The sequence below is a fragment of the Protopterus annectens genome, chromosome 2.part1, assembly GCF_019279795.1.
Source record: "Protopterus annectens isolate FY-2018-M chromosome 2.part1, PAN1.0, whole genome shotgun sequence".
NCBI lineage: Eukaryota > Metazoa > Chordata > Ceratodontiformes > Protopteridae > Protopterus > Protopterus annectens.
In genome coordinates this window covers 675,447,130-675,466,274 of record NC_056729.1, presented here as the reverse complement: position 1 = coordinate 675,466,274, position 19,145 = coordinate 675,447,130, and the positions used below count along the sequence as shown (strand labels likewise).

General features: G+C 40.3%; 1 protein-coding gene across 1 annotated transcript in view; it reads left to right on the top strand.

Moving 5' to 3' along the window:
* The window catches only part of MTMR7 (myotubularin related protein 7), a 901,754-nt gene that overhangs the window by 492 nt on the left and 882,117 nt on the right, over positions 1-19,145 (top strand). The window lies entirely within an intron of this gene.

Genomic DNA, 19,145 nt, shown 5'->3' with positions numbered 1-19,145 from the left:
GATGTTTTCGGCAGAGAGTGGGCTTAGCTCACATCTGAGTCTGCTTTTTAACGTGGTGGCAAAGAGGTCGTATACACAGCAGTTTGTCCTCCTTATTGAGTGGTTGTTTCTAATGTTGATATTTGTCGTACATGACATTCACACGAGAGTATGCAAGCCTTTTTTCTCTACCCATTATGTTTTATACATAGAGGAAAGGAGTGATTTGCTGAAGGTCACTTACTATAAAACCATTTGACAAGGCTTGCTTAGCAATTTCATCCTGTCTGCTAATATTAGTTGCTAATTACAAGCAGCAAGGTAGCCAGAAACATCATACTTTTTTTTACACAGAGCTTATTAACCCCCCCCCCCCCCCAGAACTGCCCCCTATTTTATGGCCATAAACACAAACATGAAGTAAACATAGCAAATAAAGTAAATGTCTACAGAGCTATCTAACTTGTCTTTTTGTTTCATTCATATGAAAGCTGAGTACTTGTTCCTTTTGAGTTATATGAAAGCTGAGTACTTGTTCCTTTTGAGTTGGTCAAAATACTATCACCAAGTCCTCTACAAAAGTAAATACACTTGTACCTAATCACTTACATTGTATATCTCTGTAATTCCCCCTGTCTAAGTAGCATTAAGTCACTGTGAGTATTTCACTCTCCTTTTAGCATTTTTGGTCGTGTTTCCTTCACTGCACTTGTGCAGTCAGTTTGTGATAACAAAGCCGGAAAGCTTTACCTTTCTGTTTTTGCTATGTATCCTGTTTTCCTCTTTTATAGTAATTTAGTATGCTTTCTGAACATCTAACCTGAAGCAAGGTTCTTGCAAATATAGGGTTGCCACCTTTTAAAATGGCCAAAGTGGGACATTTTTGGTGCAAACGTCAGATTTTGCAGGCCGAAACATACCCATGGCCAGCACAAAGGACAGAACTTCACTTTTTTGCTTAAATGAAAGATTATTCTTGTAGCACTTTCTTGTTGCATATTCTGTTTCTTATAATATTTAGGTGTTTCAGATGCAGAATAACTGTTTTATGTAACTATTACATGAAATATAGGAAATAATTTTGTCCTAAAATCTCAGGACATTGCCATTTTTACAATTATTTTGCAGGGCACAACTGTCCAAAGATGAGCTGTCTCACAAAGTGGGACAGGTGGTAACCCTAAGCAAATAACCTGTGCTGTTAGAAACTGCAGAAAAAGAGAGGCAGACTTGTTTGACCACCCATTATAATGTGCCATTATGTGGCATTTGCAGTGTTTTATGACTTTTTTTTTTAGCCCTGTGCCAGGAGTTTTGGATTAGAAGAGGAAACTTGTTACCTCATTGCATTTTGACACCTAGCAGTTTGAGGACTTTTGCCATACTTTTTAAGTGGCATACTGTCCCATTATTCATTCTTTGTCACTTGTTAATATAAGTGAAAGAAAATCATGGACTCCATTTGCTGCACTGTGTGACTCTGAGCAAGGCAGTTAACTAGACAGTGTTTCTGGGCTCTGTCTGAAAAAGGACCATTGGAGATTAGTGCTCCACCTCAATTAACAAAGAAAAGTAAATACATAAAAAATAAATAAAATAACATGGACTGTTCAGTAATACACACTGTATTTTGTTGCTTAAATATTTAGAAGTAGTGAATCAGCCGTACCTCAACATTGTTTTGTTGAGAGGTAAGGGAATAAGATGTGTATATTTCATCATTCTGTTTGGCAGGCCACTTATCCTTTGTGCCTTCCACCCCTTACTAAGTGACTCTTAAAACATTGTACCACATGTTACATAGGCTTAGCCCTACCTGTAGTGTGGTTTGTCTGGTACCTGTCACTCTGACAAGGACCTTTTTCCTTCTTAAATACTGTCCTGGCACCACAGAGGGGCAGCCACTTCACTGTGCTCATTTCCATCTAATGCATCAGCACATTCATAGTTCCTGTATCTTCATCTATCACAAGCCCCCAGGTGGTTAGCAGTGTAACAGAGATCCTCAAAACCCTCCAAGAGTAGGGGAAAAAGAATGTTATCAGCTTCCCAACCTTTTCTCTCCCTTACCAACCTGCTGTGCTGGTGGTCTGGGTTTGCTCCAGGTGACTGATTGGACACCTTGCCTGTGGTGGCAGGATAAGGCATTTGATATGTCTCTTTATGTAGACACCCCCCCCCCCCACACACACACACACACTCTAAGGAGAATGAAGTCAGGGAAATCAACAAGCTCGGATGAGGTCACAGCATATATGATAAAGATGCTGTGTGAGATGAGGAGAAATGGCTCCTGAGGGTACTCGTAGCAGTGTGGAGAGAAAGGCATATCCCAGGTGATTGGAGAATAAGCATACTCAGTGTACAGGAACCAAGGAAACATCCACAACTGTGGACAGTACAGAGGCATCAGACTCTTGTCACATTGCATGAAAGTTCTGGAGAGCGTGATTGATAAATGGATACACAGAGTATTAGAATGTCAGATGGGAGAAGAGTAGTTCGGATCAGGATGCAGCACAACTGACCCGACGTTTGCAGTGAGACAGTAAGAAGCTAGACATGAGGAAAGAGTCCAACTGGGCATTTTTAGACTTGGAAAAAGCATATGACAAGGTTCCAAGAAGGCTGATTTGGGCAGTACTGTGGTAGTTCAAAGTCCCAGAAACCTTTTTGACTAGAATTAGTGCAGGCAGTGTACAAGGAGCCAATGTCTCCAGTATGAACGGTGTTCAGTCTCACAGAGGGGTTCCCAGTGGGAGTGCATGTGCACCAGGGTTCATCTCAGCCCACTGCTGTTCATACTGGTGATGGGCTACATTAGCAAACAGGTCGGAGGGGGCAGATCAACAAAGCTGCTGTATGCAGACAATGTGGCATTACAGGCAGACTCTGAGAAAGAACATCATCAAAGGATAGGGAAATGGATTGCAAAACTGAAGGCACAGGATGAAACTAATCATAGATAAGACAGTAGTAAGGCAACAAATTGGGGAAATCATAAGAAGCTGAGAATTGAGATAGAAGGGAAAATAGTGGAACAAATTAACAGCTTCAAGTATCTGGGAGGGGTGGTTGAGGAGAAGTCTGAATGAAGAGGTCAAACCTAGAATCATAGGGGCTGTAGTCAAATGGCATAGAGTCTCCGGTGTAGACTATAACAGAAGAATGCCAAAGAAGCTGAAAAATAAGGTGTACAAGACAGTGCTGCGACCAGTGCTACTGTATGGTACAGAAACCTGAGCGGTAAAGGCAGAGCAGATGAGGAAGCTAGAGGTGATGGAAATTAAGTGCCTGAGAGGGGGGATAGGATGCACAATGGGTCACTTCAGTTGCAGAAACAGTCAGAGAGAACAGATTAAAGTGGTTCAGACACATGCCGAAAAGCAGAAGACAACCTGGTGATGAAGATTTAGGACATACAGAATAAGTTAAGAGGAGACGAGGATGTCCAGCAAAGAGGCGGATGGATTGTGTGAAAGAAGATCTGCGATAGTCAGGCATGAGTGTTGAAGAAGGCATTAGTGCGGCATTGAATTGAGAGAGGTGGTGACAGTTAATATGATATCCCGACACTGTGTAGAAAATGAAGAAAAGGTGGGGTCTGATGATAACGCACACACCAGTATTTAAAGTACTTTTGATAAAACGTATGCATATACATTTATGGGAAATAGGAAATGCCAGTATAGAGTTGGGCTGCCAGAATTTTGTGAGTTTGGCATTCAAAGCTATGAACCTGTAATGTACAAAGAATATTGAGCTCAGGGAAATAATAGAGAGTGAATGCATGCGCATTCATTTTGACAGCTGAACTTTATAATCTTGGGTCCACTGTATCTCTGACAGCATAGTGTTTTTTTTCTTGACACTTGAAACTACTAAGCAGTTGGACTGCCATCTCTGGTATGCTTGAGACAGTGGTGAGACTAAAACTGCTGTCCGTCACAAACCATCAGGCTGTATTGCACAAGAATAGTGTGTCCTTTTGGTTTGCATATAGCTCTTGTTTGCAGGCAGTCAAATGCTGTAGGGCAGTTACAAATGATCCTTTTAGATACTTGACTATTGCATTTTTGTGTGTTTTATATCATTGATTTTCAGCTGTATACATTTTATAAGTATCACTGCAGCTTTTTACCCCATGCACAGCTGATTAACACCCTCTGTAACAGTGGTACTGTCTTTATATGTCAGCTGGGGAGCCTGCAGTACTAGAACTGGCCTGTGTCTTATGAGAAACGGATTCTGGAGAGAATGGAGATGTTGAGGGAGTAAGACCATTTTTGTGGTATATGGGAGTTGGGGGGGGGGGGCAAGAGAAGTGAATGGGGGATGTGGTATTTTAGAGCTATGCATTTAAATCTGATGTACATAATACAAGCAGACTGTTATAATTCAAAGTGGAAAGGGATGCTAATGGAGCCGGGGGGGGGGGGGGAGAGTTGAAGAAATAAGGAGAATGGGAATTTGGATGCAGAGCTTAAAGAAAATAGTAACATCCATACAAAATATCATATGAAGTGGCTGAAAAACACTGGAAACATGAGCCACAAAGCATTCTAGAAAATGATGTTTACATCATATGGGATCACCCATTACCAACAGTTCAAAAAATAGATGCGAGAAAACCAGGTATATTAGTCCATGAAAAGAAGACAGAAGTAGCATTGATCATTGAAATTGCTGCACCCAGTGACTACAGTGTCTTACGTACAGAGAGACACAAACTCTTAAAATACCAGGATTTGCAGGCAGAAATGAGGGCAGCGAGAAGTAGGATACCCAGACAGTTACAGTAGTAGTAGGCCTTATAAAAAAAAATTTACAATCATACTTAAATATGTAACCAATACATGTAACTCTGTACAAATTGCAGAAGGAGTCATTACTGGGCACATTGTTGGTGCTGCGAAGAGCACTGGCTAACACCAAAGATTGAAGCAATACTAATTTCATTCATACTTTAACTTAGGAATGGGATCCATTCCCATCATGGTATTAGAAACCGAAAAGACTTGGAGAAATTAAAAAAGAGTGAAACAATATCATATTCATAAAGTTGTAGAAAGTATTGTATTAGACAAACCAACACAGGATTGGAGAAAAATGTTGCCAATAAGGAAGATTGCAAGTAGGGGTATAGAAAATAGGCAAGAGGGGGCTGGAATGTACTGGAAAAACTGGCTTAGGATCCAAGGTATTGGGAACAAATTGGGAAAGGTAGTAAGAGGACTGCATGTTAGAGACTGCCTTCCCTACAAGGGATTGATATCAGAGTATAGGCAAAGAAAAAGGGGTATGGGAGTCCTAACTGAAAGACTTGCTCTGGTAGAGTTTTTAGATGCATCTAGAACATGCGCTGCTGTTTAAAAATAATAATTGGTAGGGTATATAAAATATTGCATGATAAGTATAAGCATGAATCAGAGGAGGTTAGACAAGATTAGGAAGAGACTGGAACAACAATTTACAAAGAAACTCTTGGAGGACATGTGTATGGTTCCCAATTGCGCAACAAAGTCTAGAGGATGTTGGATGTTTGCATAGGTATTTTTATAACCCAAGCAGACATCTAATAATTTTTCCTTAGTTAGATAGTAGATGTTGGAGGTCTGATGGGGAAGAAAGGGATAACTGGGAACATGTCTTTAGGGAGTTTAATGACCTGTCAGATTTAAAAAATTCCCTGTAGAGTACTCTTCTCAGAAATATCGAGGAAGCCAATGTCTGTAACTAAGGAATTGATTCTTTTTGAGTTGGGACACTAGATCTGAATTGCCTAGGGTAGTGAGATCTTAAGTTTAATTCTGTTGGCTGCCCAAAAAAGTAGTTACTAGAAAATGAAAATCAGAATCTAAGCCAACTGTGTTTTGAAGTAGTGAGTATTGTAACAGAGATAAAAGGATTGGAAGTGGGAGGGGCCTTTAGAAAAGGAAGGAGTAAACTGCGTAGAAATAAGTGGCATTTGTGTGAACAATACATGCAGAATAGTGTTCAGGAGAAAGAATGTGCTTTAAGGGAAGGCTGCAATTGTGTAATTTGGACTGAAAGTCTAGTACTTACCTATGAACCTATAACTGTCAGTCTGCCCTTGCAGATCATCTTAAGCCTAGCCAGTACCTTTTTTGTTGTAGAAATAATCTATTCCATTAGGTTGAAGATTGGCCTTATGTGGTCAATTTAATTATATATTATTCCTACTGAAAGTAACTGGGATCATAAAGAAAACCTATAAAATGTATTAAAATTAATTATTAAATGTCGGAAAAACACATGTATGATATGTGTAAATGTAAAGATGTTAATGTGGTTTATTTTCTACTAATGTACATGTAAACGTGTCCTAAATGATTTAAGAAAAAACGGAAGTGAATGAGAGTGAGTTGATGGAATGGAAAATGCTGATGCAAATACTAGATAGTAATGAGGGCTTTTTATTACACAATGTATTTGGAGAATGATAATCGATAATGAACGATATTTCAGAAAACTTGACAACAATTGATAGAAAGGGACACAACTGTTTATAGGTCATAAGAAGGAATGGGAAAAGGACTGCACTGATGGCTTGTTTGTCAGGGAATGTGCGAGGCTGAGGAGGAAAAGGAAGCTACTGAATTAATGGAGTAGACTGGCGTGTAATCGTGTAACTGTGAGCAGGGGACCATGCATTGGGTAGGTGTAAGAAGAGATGGAAGGGAAACTAAAATGTATCCAAATTACATTAATTACTAATCTAATCTGTGTATTTTTTTATGCTGCCTTATGGTAGTATGGTGAGGTTAATTTTCAGCAAGTTTGTAGTGATTTAGCTCTGTAGTTATAAAGTTGCCAACTTTATTATTTTTTTATCATTTTTATTCTTGAAATATATATAATACAGCTGTTCAGTAATACAATTTGACATTTTTAACGAGCATAAACACCGACAAATGCACGTGCATTTTGCCAGTTTTATTATTGTGTATCCTGTCATAACTTGGTTTGTTCAGTTGAGAAATACAAGCCCATGTACACTGATGCTATTGGATGATCAGACTTAAGGAAGAGTTATTCCTTGCTTCATTCTGTAGGTTTATTTCATACGTCTTGGTTTACAAAAGCAGAAGCAATTTGCTGTTTCCATCCTGTCGAGAGTGATTATGCTGTTATTTTAAGTAATGTAGGAATGTGCTACAAGACAATGGACTAATCAATCATAAGGATAGGACAACTTGCAATAAAAAAAAAATTAGCTTAATAAAGGCCACATTTCACTCATTCAGTCGTGTTTCATACTTCTAAATTGTGTGTGTGTGTGTACGACGTGATACATTAATGAGATGCCTTTCAAGTGGGAGCTGTGTGACGCCACATTGTGGAAATGAAAGTATTCATGTATAGTTGTTTTTCTTTTCTTCATTTTTAATTATATAATGCTCTAGACCCAGTTAGGGATGGAGTTTTTTACAAGTTGCACGTGTAGGCCTGTAGTTCATAGATTTTGTTACTAGGCTTGCCATGAATGAGACCATTACTAAGACTAGCCTAATTTCCCAATTGCCTCAGAGCACTGTATGGGTAAGTGATTTGCTCAGAGTCACACAGCAGGCATATAGAGGCTGAGAGAAGTACACTTTAGCCTACTGGAAGCAGATCTTTGGCAGTTGATAGCAGCATTAATCCTCTGTGTTGACTTCTTTTTGGAAGGAGCTGAGCTTCTTACAGAGGGACTGCCTCTGTTGTGTAATTTTTTGCTCTACAGTGTTGCAGTTCATTATCACAGGGAAATGGTGCTGCTGTTTATTAATTAGTACTGCAGTCTGAAGATTTATTACAATACAGACTGAACAAAACGAACAAAAGTTTCTGAATGAGTTTATCTTTGAAATGTATCAGATTTGCACAAAACATTACAAGCTCTTGTTTTATTGTGCATTACTTCGTAGCAGAAGTAACTAATGCAACATTAGAGACATGCAGATGTGGTCTTACCTCCTGTTCAATTCCAAACTTCTAGCACAAAGTCCTGTCATCACTGACAAGTAGTTGTTTCTGTGAAGGTATTTTCCCTGTAGAATTTAAATTTGTACTTGCTAAATATCTAATACTTTTAAGTATAAGACAGTTGGCAATTTTAGATGAAGGCCTTAGTCCTGTACTGCATTCAGAATGTTTTGTTAGTGTTTATGGGTAGCAGCAGTCTTTTTTCATGTAGTGACCCAGTTTTTCACAGTCCTGTTTATACATTTTATTAACTATGCTTAGTAAAGCTGGGCAGTAAATATCCTAGTTCACATGGAAAGTGCATTGTACAGTGTATACTTTTAGTTTACAGTGCCAGGAACATTCTTGTTTATTCTTGAAAACATTGTCTTGCTGTTTCCTGTTTTCTCAAATATTGTGAGCTGACCTGATTTAATGAGTAAGCAATACAGCAGCAGCACTATTTCAAAAGGTTGCCATTAGCTGGAGATGATGTTTTACATAAAGTAGTAAGTTTTTCTCATTAATAGAAGTCTGCTGAGAAAAAGACTGCTTTTAATGGAACCAGTTAATTGTATATGTTTTCAGGAAGGCACAGTGGAATACAATGAACATTAATTTTCCAACACCTTGTAATACTCTGTAGTGAAAAGCAATTGAGGAATAATACCCATCATTTATTTTTGTTTTAAGTTTATTTTACCCTACAGGTATCATTTTGCAGCTTGTTTCCATTTTGACATAAGGATAGGACAGCTTGCAATAAAAACAAATTAGCTTAATAAAGGCCGCATTTCACTCATTCAGTCGTGTTTTAATAAAGTTACCAAAAATAACAGAAGCATTGCAGTCTATTGCTGCCGATAAAAGCATTGCAGTCTCCATTGCCGTTGCTACTAGCCGTGTGTGTGTGTGTGTGTGTGTGTGTGTGTGTGTGTGTGTGTATATATATATATATGTATATATGTATATATGTATATATATATATATATATATATATATATATATATATATATATATATATATATATATATATATATACACACACACATATATGATATAAAATGTCTGCACATATAGATGGATGTCAGCAGACTAATGTGACCACATGTCAAGGTCCCAGTGTGAAAGAAAATGATCATACCATAGGAAATGGTCTAAAGTTGAAATAAGCAGTTTTCTTTCACAATTTTGAGATTATCTGGCTTGTATGAAGAACTGCAATACTGCTTGGGCATTAGAAGACTGCAGGTGAATGAAGGTGAAATTTTAGTGGCAAAAAAGAAAAGCTTTCCTGAATACTAGACTGACTTTGAGGTGAAACAGTTAATTATATGTACTTGCAGGAAACATCTGGCTTGTTTATAAGCCCACTCAAGATCTGAGCTCTACCACTCTGGGGCTGTTAGAAGTTCTAAACCATCTTGTTACGTCTACTAAAATTTCCTTTTGTTTATTAAGTGACGTACCTTTGGAACCACTTACCTGGGTGGTTGAAAGTGCCCCCCCCCACTCACCGGTTTTAAACCGTCCCTGAATTTATTCATGTTAGGTCTCATTTATGATAAGTGACTTTAGGTAGGATTGTGAGTAAATTAAGCAATGTCGCAGCAGTTAAACTTATTAATTTGACTGCTGCTCAGAGTATATGTATTACTGTACACAATGCATGCTTTATAAACTCCTGCTTATTTTGTACTATTTCCCCTTGGGTGAGATTTTAATAAGTGTCATGCCTGTGCCTTTTCATTACTGGCAGACTTTGTGGTCTGCAAAATTAGCGCATTAGCTTCACTTCCTGCACCCAACTGAACCATTTGTTCCTTCACTGGGGAAAGAGCCGTCTGGCCCATTCACTCTCTGGTGCAGGTGATGGGGGAAGGGGAACAATCTGCAGATATCACCCCATTTTCAGCCTTGCAAGCTCCACTATAACTCTCCTCAGAAATGCTTGTGCACTTTTGCACATCTGCAAATCTGCAACCTCTCGACCAAGTAGCACAATGACTTGTAGCTTTGTTAAACTCCTGTCTGGTTCAGATATAGTATCAGGTTTAAAATACAGGATGGCTAGTCTTATGGCAGTTGTATATCTGTTTCCAGAACTGGGCAGATTGTGGCAAATTGATCGAAGAGCAGAAGTAGTTTTAGTTAAAATGCATTTTTTTTTCAAGATCACAAAATAGTCTTTATAAGTGTCACATTAAAAGTATTCATCTTTTGGGCTATTGTATTGCTGAGAGAAATGCAAAGTAAAGCAGTAATGCATTACATTATAATACTGATTTACTGAATCACTCGCTACTTGTGAAGTAAGTCTGTGGCTCCATCAGTGGACATTCAGCTGCTCAGAATGTGTGATGTGACAAAGTGCATTAACAGGATCAGGACAGTATTGAAGACTGAAGTGCTGGCTTTGGCAATGCCATATCAGTAAGCATTGCACTTTTAGTGCTGTCACACATTCATTGACAGACTGTTTTTGGCTGTATTAATGCAGAACATTAAATACGTGTTTAGAACCATTTCATGCACTGACTTAAGTCTTTGCCAAAGCCTTAATTTAGGCAGCAGTAGCTCACAAAGATATTTTATTCAGTTACGTATCAAGAAGACACTCATCATCTTATCCAGTGTTTGTTTTTGCACAAGCCAACACAAAATGATGATCAGGTTTCATTACTGCTTTCAAAAGCTTTGGGCAGTGACATGACTAGATCCCCTTTTGACGTTGTGTGCAGGAAGTTCTTGGGGGGGGGGGGCAGTGGTTGAGCTACAACGTCACTTAAATTACATTTTTTTTTTTTTTTCTCACTGCATATCCCTCATGACACACAGTTGCCACAAGAAGGGGTACATTATTTTGACTGCTGATACTGGTTATGTCCAAATCACTTTAACAAGCAGATACATATTAGAATGTGCCCAAATTACTTTAAGAATGTGGACAAATATTAAAATAGCCTTGTTCATAACAGCCTTTTGTATTGATCAGCAAAATTGCAGGCACTTATTTGCTTTGGGATGACTATCAGTAATCCCAGTCCTTGGGTGGATGCACCTGTAAAACGTCAGAGGAGAGCTTTTCATGAGGAAAATGACTTTCAAGCAGTTTTATCTGCTAATCAATATATCAGATGCATCTCTGCACTTAAAAAATAGATTACAAGTATGAAATTGTATTTAATGTTTATTTCTGTGTATTCACATACTTACATTTTCAAGTACTGATAGTAAAATGAATTCCATTTTGCATTATGGTATCTGATTATGCAAGCAGATGCTTAATGTGATATCGCATAGGTTGATGCGTTGTGTTATATAGCAAAATGCTTCCCCTTTTGTCTGGCTATTCTCGTGACAAGTTTAAACCGTTTATGTGAATGTTTGTTTTTTGCAGCCACAAAACTTGGTATAGTGTGCTTTCCTGATAGGCTAGTGTGAAACAAGGCAAATTGTTTCCATAGTCTGCTTGGCAGCATTTTTTTGTGGGTGTGACTCTGTTACAAAAAAGTTAAATGTTCAAATTCTTTGAAAACGCTGGTCATAGTGGACTGTGAACTACTAAAACATAATACATTGTTGCATTTAATAAAAAATGGCAGACTGAGTTGCAAAATGTCTTTTCAGTTGACTAGACATATGCCTCCTTACCCTTTGTCAGAGTGCTGTGCTTCTCTTGACTGGTATGTATGAGCTCTGAAAATGGACTCTTAACTTGCTGCTGGTAGATCTTTCTTGTCTGCTATATATAGAATATTGATCTGTGTTTTACAGTTGAAATGAATATTTCTGTGATCTGCAGGTGGCCAAAGGGTGTAATTGAATACAGTGGTTACTGGATCCTCTTGAACATTAGGTGACTGATAATAAATGACAATGCAGAAATGTTACATTCCTGGAATATATTGACACATTTTCTTTCACAATGCTGGTGGTATTACTTTTTTAGTTTAATTGATTACAATTTGTGTAGCAGCTAAAACATTAAACAGCTGTACGTGTGTTAATATGGGTAGGATGAGGGGTCACATAGCCTATGCCAACAGCTGTTCTTTGTGATAAGACGGTAGGTGACATTGTATTCAAACATTACTGATGTTTGCAGCAGTTTCTGTTCTACAACAGTTTTGAACTTGTGACATTGTGTTGTCTGTTGTTTAGGATTACTTAATAGTTTATTGTTTAGGAGTATTAATAGAGGAGTTGCATACCCAGTTGTTTCTTGTAGCTGCACTGGTGGGACAGAGGCTTAGGGGATTGTGTAACTAGCTGCCTAGTTCAGTAAGCTAAAAGTGTTTTGTTTCTTATAGAGCTACCACTTTATAAGATTGCAGAGTTAAGTTGGTTAAAGTAACTTGCTGGAAGGGTCAGGATATATCCCCATCTAACTGGATACCTTTTCATTCTTCACATTTTAGTTTAAGGCAGGTGGCTAGCTGAGAAATAGCACTACCTTGTATTTTTCTACTAATTCTCTCTCTCTCTCTCTCTCTCTCTCTCTCTCTCTCTCTCTCTCTCTCTCTCTCTCTCTCTCTCTGTGTGTCTCTCTCTCTCTCTCTCTCTCTCTCTGTCTCTGTCTCTCTCTCTCTCTCTCTCTCTCTCTCTCTCTCTCTCTCTCTCTCTCTCTCTCTCTCTCTCTCTCTCTCTCTCTCTCTCTCTCTCTCTCTCTCATCTGCAGCAGTAGAAAACACAGCCTGTTGTTCTCAGACTTGATGTAGCCCATGACTGTGGAGGAGGTTGAGTCCATCTCTGCAGTCCCCACACTCCTTCATTGTGATCACTGCACATATATAATGTGACATTATTTCCTGTGTTGGAAGGATTGATGGATAAACATGTCTTTCCATATCACTGTTGCAGTATTCGTTACAGAAGGCAAGTCCCACCATGGGCAGCCTGTTGCTCGGCCAGTATAAATAAGCATAAAAGACCTCTTGTTTGTGCCATACATGACATTTATGCTCCCTGCACAGAACGTAGGACACTAAAGGAAAGTACAGGTGCTACTACCTAGAACTTCTTTTGCCACCAGTTCAAATGCTGTTTTTGCCAGGTGATTTGAACACTTTTTGTTGCTGTACTGAATATTTAGCAACACTGTAGTCGGCCGTGGTGGTATGGTGGTAGCGTTGTTACCTCACAGCAAGTGGTTCTCCTGTTCGATGCTTGGCTTGGGAGTGCCTTCTGTGTGGAGTCTGTATGTCCTCCCCGCGGTTGGGTAGCGTTCGAAAGACATGCGTGCATATATGGGCATGCCTTCATTGAAAGTTGGGCATCGAGCTGGCACATCGGCGTTTCGTAAAAAAATCTACTGCCAATCATTAGCAGACTGGAGTTCTGCTGTGGCGACAAGCCAAAAGACAAACAACAACTGAATATTTAGCAACACCAGATGATTGCCCTGTTGGGGTTATTTTTATTTTTTATTTTACTTTCTTGGTCTTATTTTATATCACTACCTAAAGTTAGTCATACCAAAAGGGGAAAAAATGTCAGTGTGGGAGGCAGATTCCCCATAAGGATAGTCATGAACAATGTCTTTTTTTTTTTTTTTTTTTAATTGGGCGCTTCCCACAACCATACCTCTTGTAGTATCTGTACAGCATTTGTGGCCAAGACTGTGAGAAAGCATTTGTCTTCCCTGGCCTTTTATCTTGAAAACCAACAGCTTAGACGGTTAGCCCAGGGTACCATGGCAGAAGCCTTTAACCATGAAATACTCCTACTAGGTAAGAAGGCCAAGAAGTCTCGGACGGATTCTTTAGCTCTCCAGATTCCACCAGTCATCCCTCTAGAAGAAGGTAATAGCTCTGTAGGTCATTGGATGTTTACGTCAGACTCCTGTGATGCTACCCTGCTGGAGGACGACATGGATCCAGCTTTTCATATGTCCTTTGAGGCTTTGCAGGCACCTGCTCTGGACATCGAGGGGGAACTGCTGTTGGTCCTCTTGGAGGGTCCTAGAGGGATTCTGCGGGCATTGGTCAAGGAGGAAGTTCTCTGTTCTCTTCTTGAATATTGCCAGGGATCAGACCCTCTGATATTTGTTAGGGCTGATGTCCCTTCTAAGAAAAGAAAAAAACTGAAACTTGTTTTGGTTTGTACTGTGGATCCTCAAAGGGAATGTCAAGAGTTTACTTAATGCTTGTTCTCTGCCTTAATAGCCCTAAAGCCTCCTCAAGAAGTTTCAGTACTAGCTCCTCCTTGGACCTCTAAGTTTCAGTACTAGCTCCTCCTTGGACCTCTACCCCTTCTAAATGATTTAGGAAACCATATTACTTGGATGAGGATTCCCTGTCTGGTAAGGGGTCTTTGTCCTTTTCTTCACAGATGCCTTCACCTTTGGCTTATGGTTCTGATGAAGATTAGTCTTTTAACCCTGAGTCTCCTTTCAAGCAGTTGTCTTTTGGGGCCAGAGTTGCTAGGATGATGGAATTCTTTAAGTGGGATTCTTCTCAAGTGTCTGATATTCAGAGAAGATGTTACGAGTTACTTCAGGTAGATACTCCTAAACTATTGGCAGTTTCTCCTATGTTGGCTGCCATGTTAGATACTTTCATTGCTGCTTCCAAGTCTCTTGATTCTCAGATTCCTACTCCTGAGAAACCTAATAGGTTCTGTAAGGTTCCTGAGGGTTGTCTGTTTTTTATTTAAATGTCCTTCTGCTGATCCTGCTGTGGTGTCAGTCTCTTCTGACAAACCTTCTAAACTTTTGCCTTCTGATAAGGATAACAGGACAATGGAAGAAATTGTATGCTGCTTCTACTTTGGCCTTTAGGGCTATTAATTGCCAGACCCACATGACCAGGTATGTTCTAGCCTTGATTGCTCAGGCTTGTCAGATTATCTCTGCCCTCCTATGCCTTATTTTTTTAGGTTCTGCTTCACATGTTGCTGCCACTGTGTAGCTACGATGCTGCTGATGCCTGTTTTAGGACTGCAGATTTTGGATCCATCATGAGGCATTGTTCTTGGCTTTGTCTCCAGTCTCTTCCTGAGGACAGTTAAAACCAAATTGTTGGATGCTCCTTTGGATAATACTCAGCTTTTTGGGACTGCTGTTGCTGATATGCCCCCCCCCCCGCCTTTAGACTAGGTTCCTTTTTCCCTTTTCCTCTCCCTTTTGGGTTCCAAATTGGCGTCTCATCTCCTCAGACTCTTAGGTTCTTTCTGTCATCCGTCAGGGTTACTTCGTGGTATGGAAATCTCCTCCTCCTTTTTTCTGGGATTTCTCAACCTCCTCTAGAGTAACTTCCTCACTTCCTGGAGGTTCTGAAGTTCCTGTTGCACCAAAGGACCATTCAACCTGTCCCCCCATCCCAAGTGGAAAGGGGGTTTTTATTCCAGAATGTTCCTGGTTCCTCGAAAGGAGGGCACTTAGACCTACTTTGGATCTCTCCCAGCTCAACACCTTTCTCAAGGTTCCTTCTTTTCGAATGCTTACTCTGCAAGCTTTGATTTCCCCTTTTATTACCCCAGGCTTTTCTGGTGACCTTGGATCTAAAATATGCTTACCTTCATATCTCTGTTCACCCGGTCTTCAGGAAGTTTTTACATTTGTCTGTCTCTTCCTCTTCCTCTCATTTTCAGTTCTCTGCTTTGCCTGTTGGCCTCTCTACCACCCCAAGGGTATTTACAAAAAGTGTAGCTTCTGTGATTGTGTTCTTTTGGCTCCAAGGCATTCAGATTTTTCCTTATCTAGATGACCTGTTGCTTCAGGTGCCTTCTCCCAGTTGATTTGTTGCAGGATCTGCAGTTCACCATCTCTCTTCTTCAAAGTCTGGGGTTTACTGTCAACTTTCAAAAGTTTGCCCTGACTTCCTCTCAGGATCATGTGTATCTGGGATGCAGGATTCAGACAGTGCCAGTCTTGGCCTCTCTTTCTCCTCCAAAGTTATTGTTGACAGCCTTCTTTCAGTATCTTTTTCCTCTGACTGCCATGCCAGTCGGGGAGATGTTCTTTGTGTTTCACTGTTGCAGTCATTACATTTGGGTAATCTGCTGGCAGGTTACCCTCAGTCGGCCTGGTTAACAAAGTCTTGAGTCCTGCAGTTGCTGTCCCTTCTTCCATGACGTCAGGTCGTCGGGGGTATAAAACATGCAGCTGACGCCATTACATCAGTCTTTCTTGCCACTCGGTGCCCGAAGTAGAAGCATTTCGCAAGTGCTGGTCGGCCAACCCTTGAAATTTTCATTTTCGAGTTTCAGAACCGAAGTCCTCAACTAAAAAGCTAAGTACTCCATTGGGGAAACTTTTTCTTGCTCCTTACCGATATCAATAAAAGTTAATAATTTGTATTACTTGTGGGAAGCAAATAGCTCATAAGGATTTCCATTTGTACTGTATTCCTTGCCTAGGCCCTGACTATGACGTACCTTGTCGGTTTTGTGCTTTATTTGATCAGCACGCTATCCGTCGGTATATTTTTTGCTTCTAAATATTTCGGTTCTTGGTTTAATTATCCAGAAATGACATTGGTTAGCAATATGACTACTGGAATACCACAAAAAACGCAAAGAAAAAGACAGAGACAGGCCGTTGAGGTCCAAAACTGCCGACAACGCTTCTCCTAAGCCAGTCGCCAGTTCGCCAGTATTCAGTGAGGCGCTTTCACAGCCCCTGATACCTGCTACTTCTGATTCGCAGGCCTCTGCTGAGACCCATTCAGACTCCGAGATGCTTCAACTATTGAACCCACGGATGTCTCTAGCTTGGATGGGTCCGGAGCCGCTCTGCAGGCACTGGCTTCTGAGGGTGTATTCAGGCCTACATATTTGTATAATAAACCAACACCACCTTCAATATTAAGTTAAAAATCTCGATCTATGTCTAAAAAAATGACGCCCAGGCCTCATGTTCAGGGCCCTATGTCTAAAAAAACAAATGATCAGAATGGCTGAAGATTTGATTACTTTAATTGGGAGTAGTCAATTCCCCCCCCCCCATTCTAAGAGGCCTAGGGCTGAACTTTAATTGGGAGTAGTCAAACCCCCCCCCCCTTCATTCTAAGAGGCCTAGGGCTGAACTTGACTATGAATCTTCTGAACAGGGCTCTGTTTCTTCTGACTCTTTTATAATGACCAGGATTTGTCCATACCTACTTATGAGGACTGTGATGCAGAGGATGCCATTCTTTCTTCTCCCCCTGAGGATTTTTCTTTTGGGGAAACTTTACATACCCTAAGGGAGCATTTCCACTGGGGGAAAGTCAGGATTTCTCTGAATCCAAAAAGAGACTTGGGGATTACCTTCTACCTCAGCATAGGCCTTTGGCTATACCTCCTGTACTAGACATTGTTGATTATGTGTTTTCAGAATCCAGTATGGCCCCTGATTCTCTGCCTCCGGCCTCTTGTAAGCCAGACAGATACTACAGGGTTCCTGACTCCCACAAATTCCTTTTCATAAATCCTGTTGTGGACCCCAAAACCATTTCTCAGGGGCCCAAGGGCATTAAAGCTTCTACTGCTAAAAATTCTACCCCTTCTGATAGAGACTCCAGGGCATTGGATAAATGGGGTAAAAAGGTTTATATTTCTGCAACCTTGGCAATCAGGACTTTAAACTGTCAATTCCATATGCTAAAATATCAGTAGCATATCATGGGACTGCTTAAACAGAAAATGATGTTGATTTCTGACTGTGTGGAAAATAAGGATACTTTGCAATGTGGTTTTGATTCTTTGGAGGCCTCTTGCAGGGCTGCTGTTACTGGGTCTGTGCTTAGAAGGCATGCTTTGCTTAAGGAGCAATCTCTGCCTGATCATGTTAAAGCAAAATTGTTGGATGCTCCTTTGCAGCAGGACAGTCTGTTTGGCAGTAAGGCTGAAGAAGTTCTAAAAAAGATGGGAGATGAAGCTAAATCTATGCAAACTGTGAAAGATTTCTTGCAGGTACAACCTCCAAAATTTAGTTGGGCACTGGCCTACTAAGAACTGGTCCTTTCCAGTTCCTTCCAGAGCCACTCAAGCCAAACCCAGACATTCCAAAAGCACCAGGTTTCAGTCCCAAGGGACTTTCAGAACTAAGCAATATGGTGCCTCCGCTTCCAAATCTGGAAAAAAGAAGACACCTCCCCATGGTAAATGGTCTCAATGACTTTCCTTTAGAATTACCAAGCACTTAACCTTTTAGCCGCCCCTTTGGGGGGAAAACTGGCACTTTATGCAAAAAACTGGCAACTTATAACCCAGGACAAATGGCTTTTAAATGTAGTGATACAGATTTCATTTCCACACAATGCCAACTCTAAACGGATGGCCAGACCTGCCCCCAAATCAGTGGGCAAAGGCTCAGAAACAAGTACTTTCCCTCTTAAACATGGGGGCTATTCAACTAGTACCAGAAGAGGAAAAGGGACAAGGTTTCTATTCCAGACTTTTTCTGGTACCCAGAAAAGACAAATCATGGCGTCCAATTTTGGACCTGTCTGTCTAAACACCTTTCTGGACATTCCAAAATTCAAGATGCTGACTCTTCACCAGTTACTTCCTATCCTAGGCAAAGATGCCTGGTTGGCAACTCTAGATCTAAAAGAGGCTTACCTGCATATCTCAATCAGGGAATCTTGCAGAAGATACCTCCGCTTCAAAGCAGGCTACTTCCATTATCAGTTCTTTGCACTGCCATTTGGCTTATCTACTGCGCCCAGGGTATTCACAAAGTGCCTGGCTCCAGTAATTGCATTTTGCAGGCAAAGAAATATTCAAATATATCCATACCTGGACGATTGTCTAATTCAGGCAGAAAACAAGGCCATTCTTCTAAAACATCTTGCGTTTGTAAAAAGGGTTCTAACTTGTCTAGGGTACACCATAAACAAAAAGAAATCACAAATAGTTCCCTCTCAAAAAATTACATTCCTGGGTGCAAGCTTGAATACAACTGCCCAGTTGGCTTTCCTTACGCCAGAAAAGCAAATTCAGTTGGTGACTTACTTCAAACAGGTGGCCACAAAAACCTTGCTATCTGCAAGACAAATAATGCAAGCCTTGGGGTTCATGGCCTCCTGCATTCTTCTAATTCCATATGCAAAACTGCATCTGAGGAAACGTCAGTGGTACTTAAAGTTTATGGAGTCAACATTGTCACAGCCTGGAAACAATGATTCCTATCGTACCTTGCCTGCAACTAGAGTTTCTATGGTGGGCAGAGGCCTGCCACCAAAATAAGGGACTGCCATTCACACCACCCT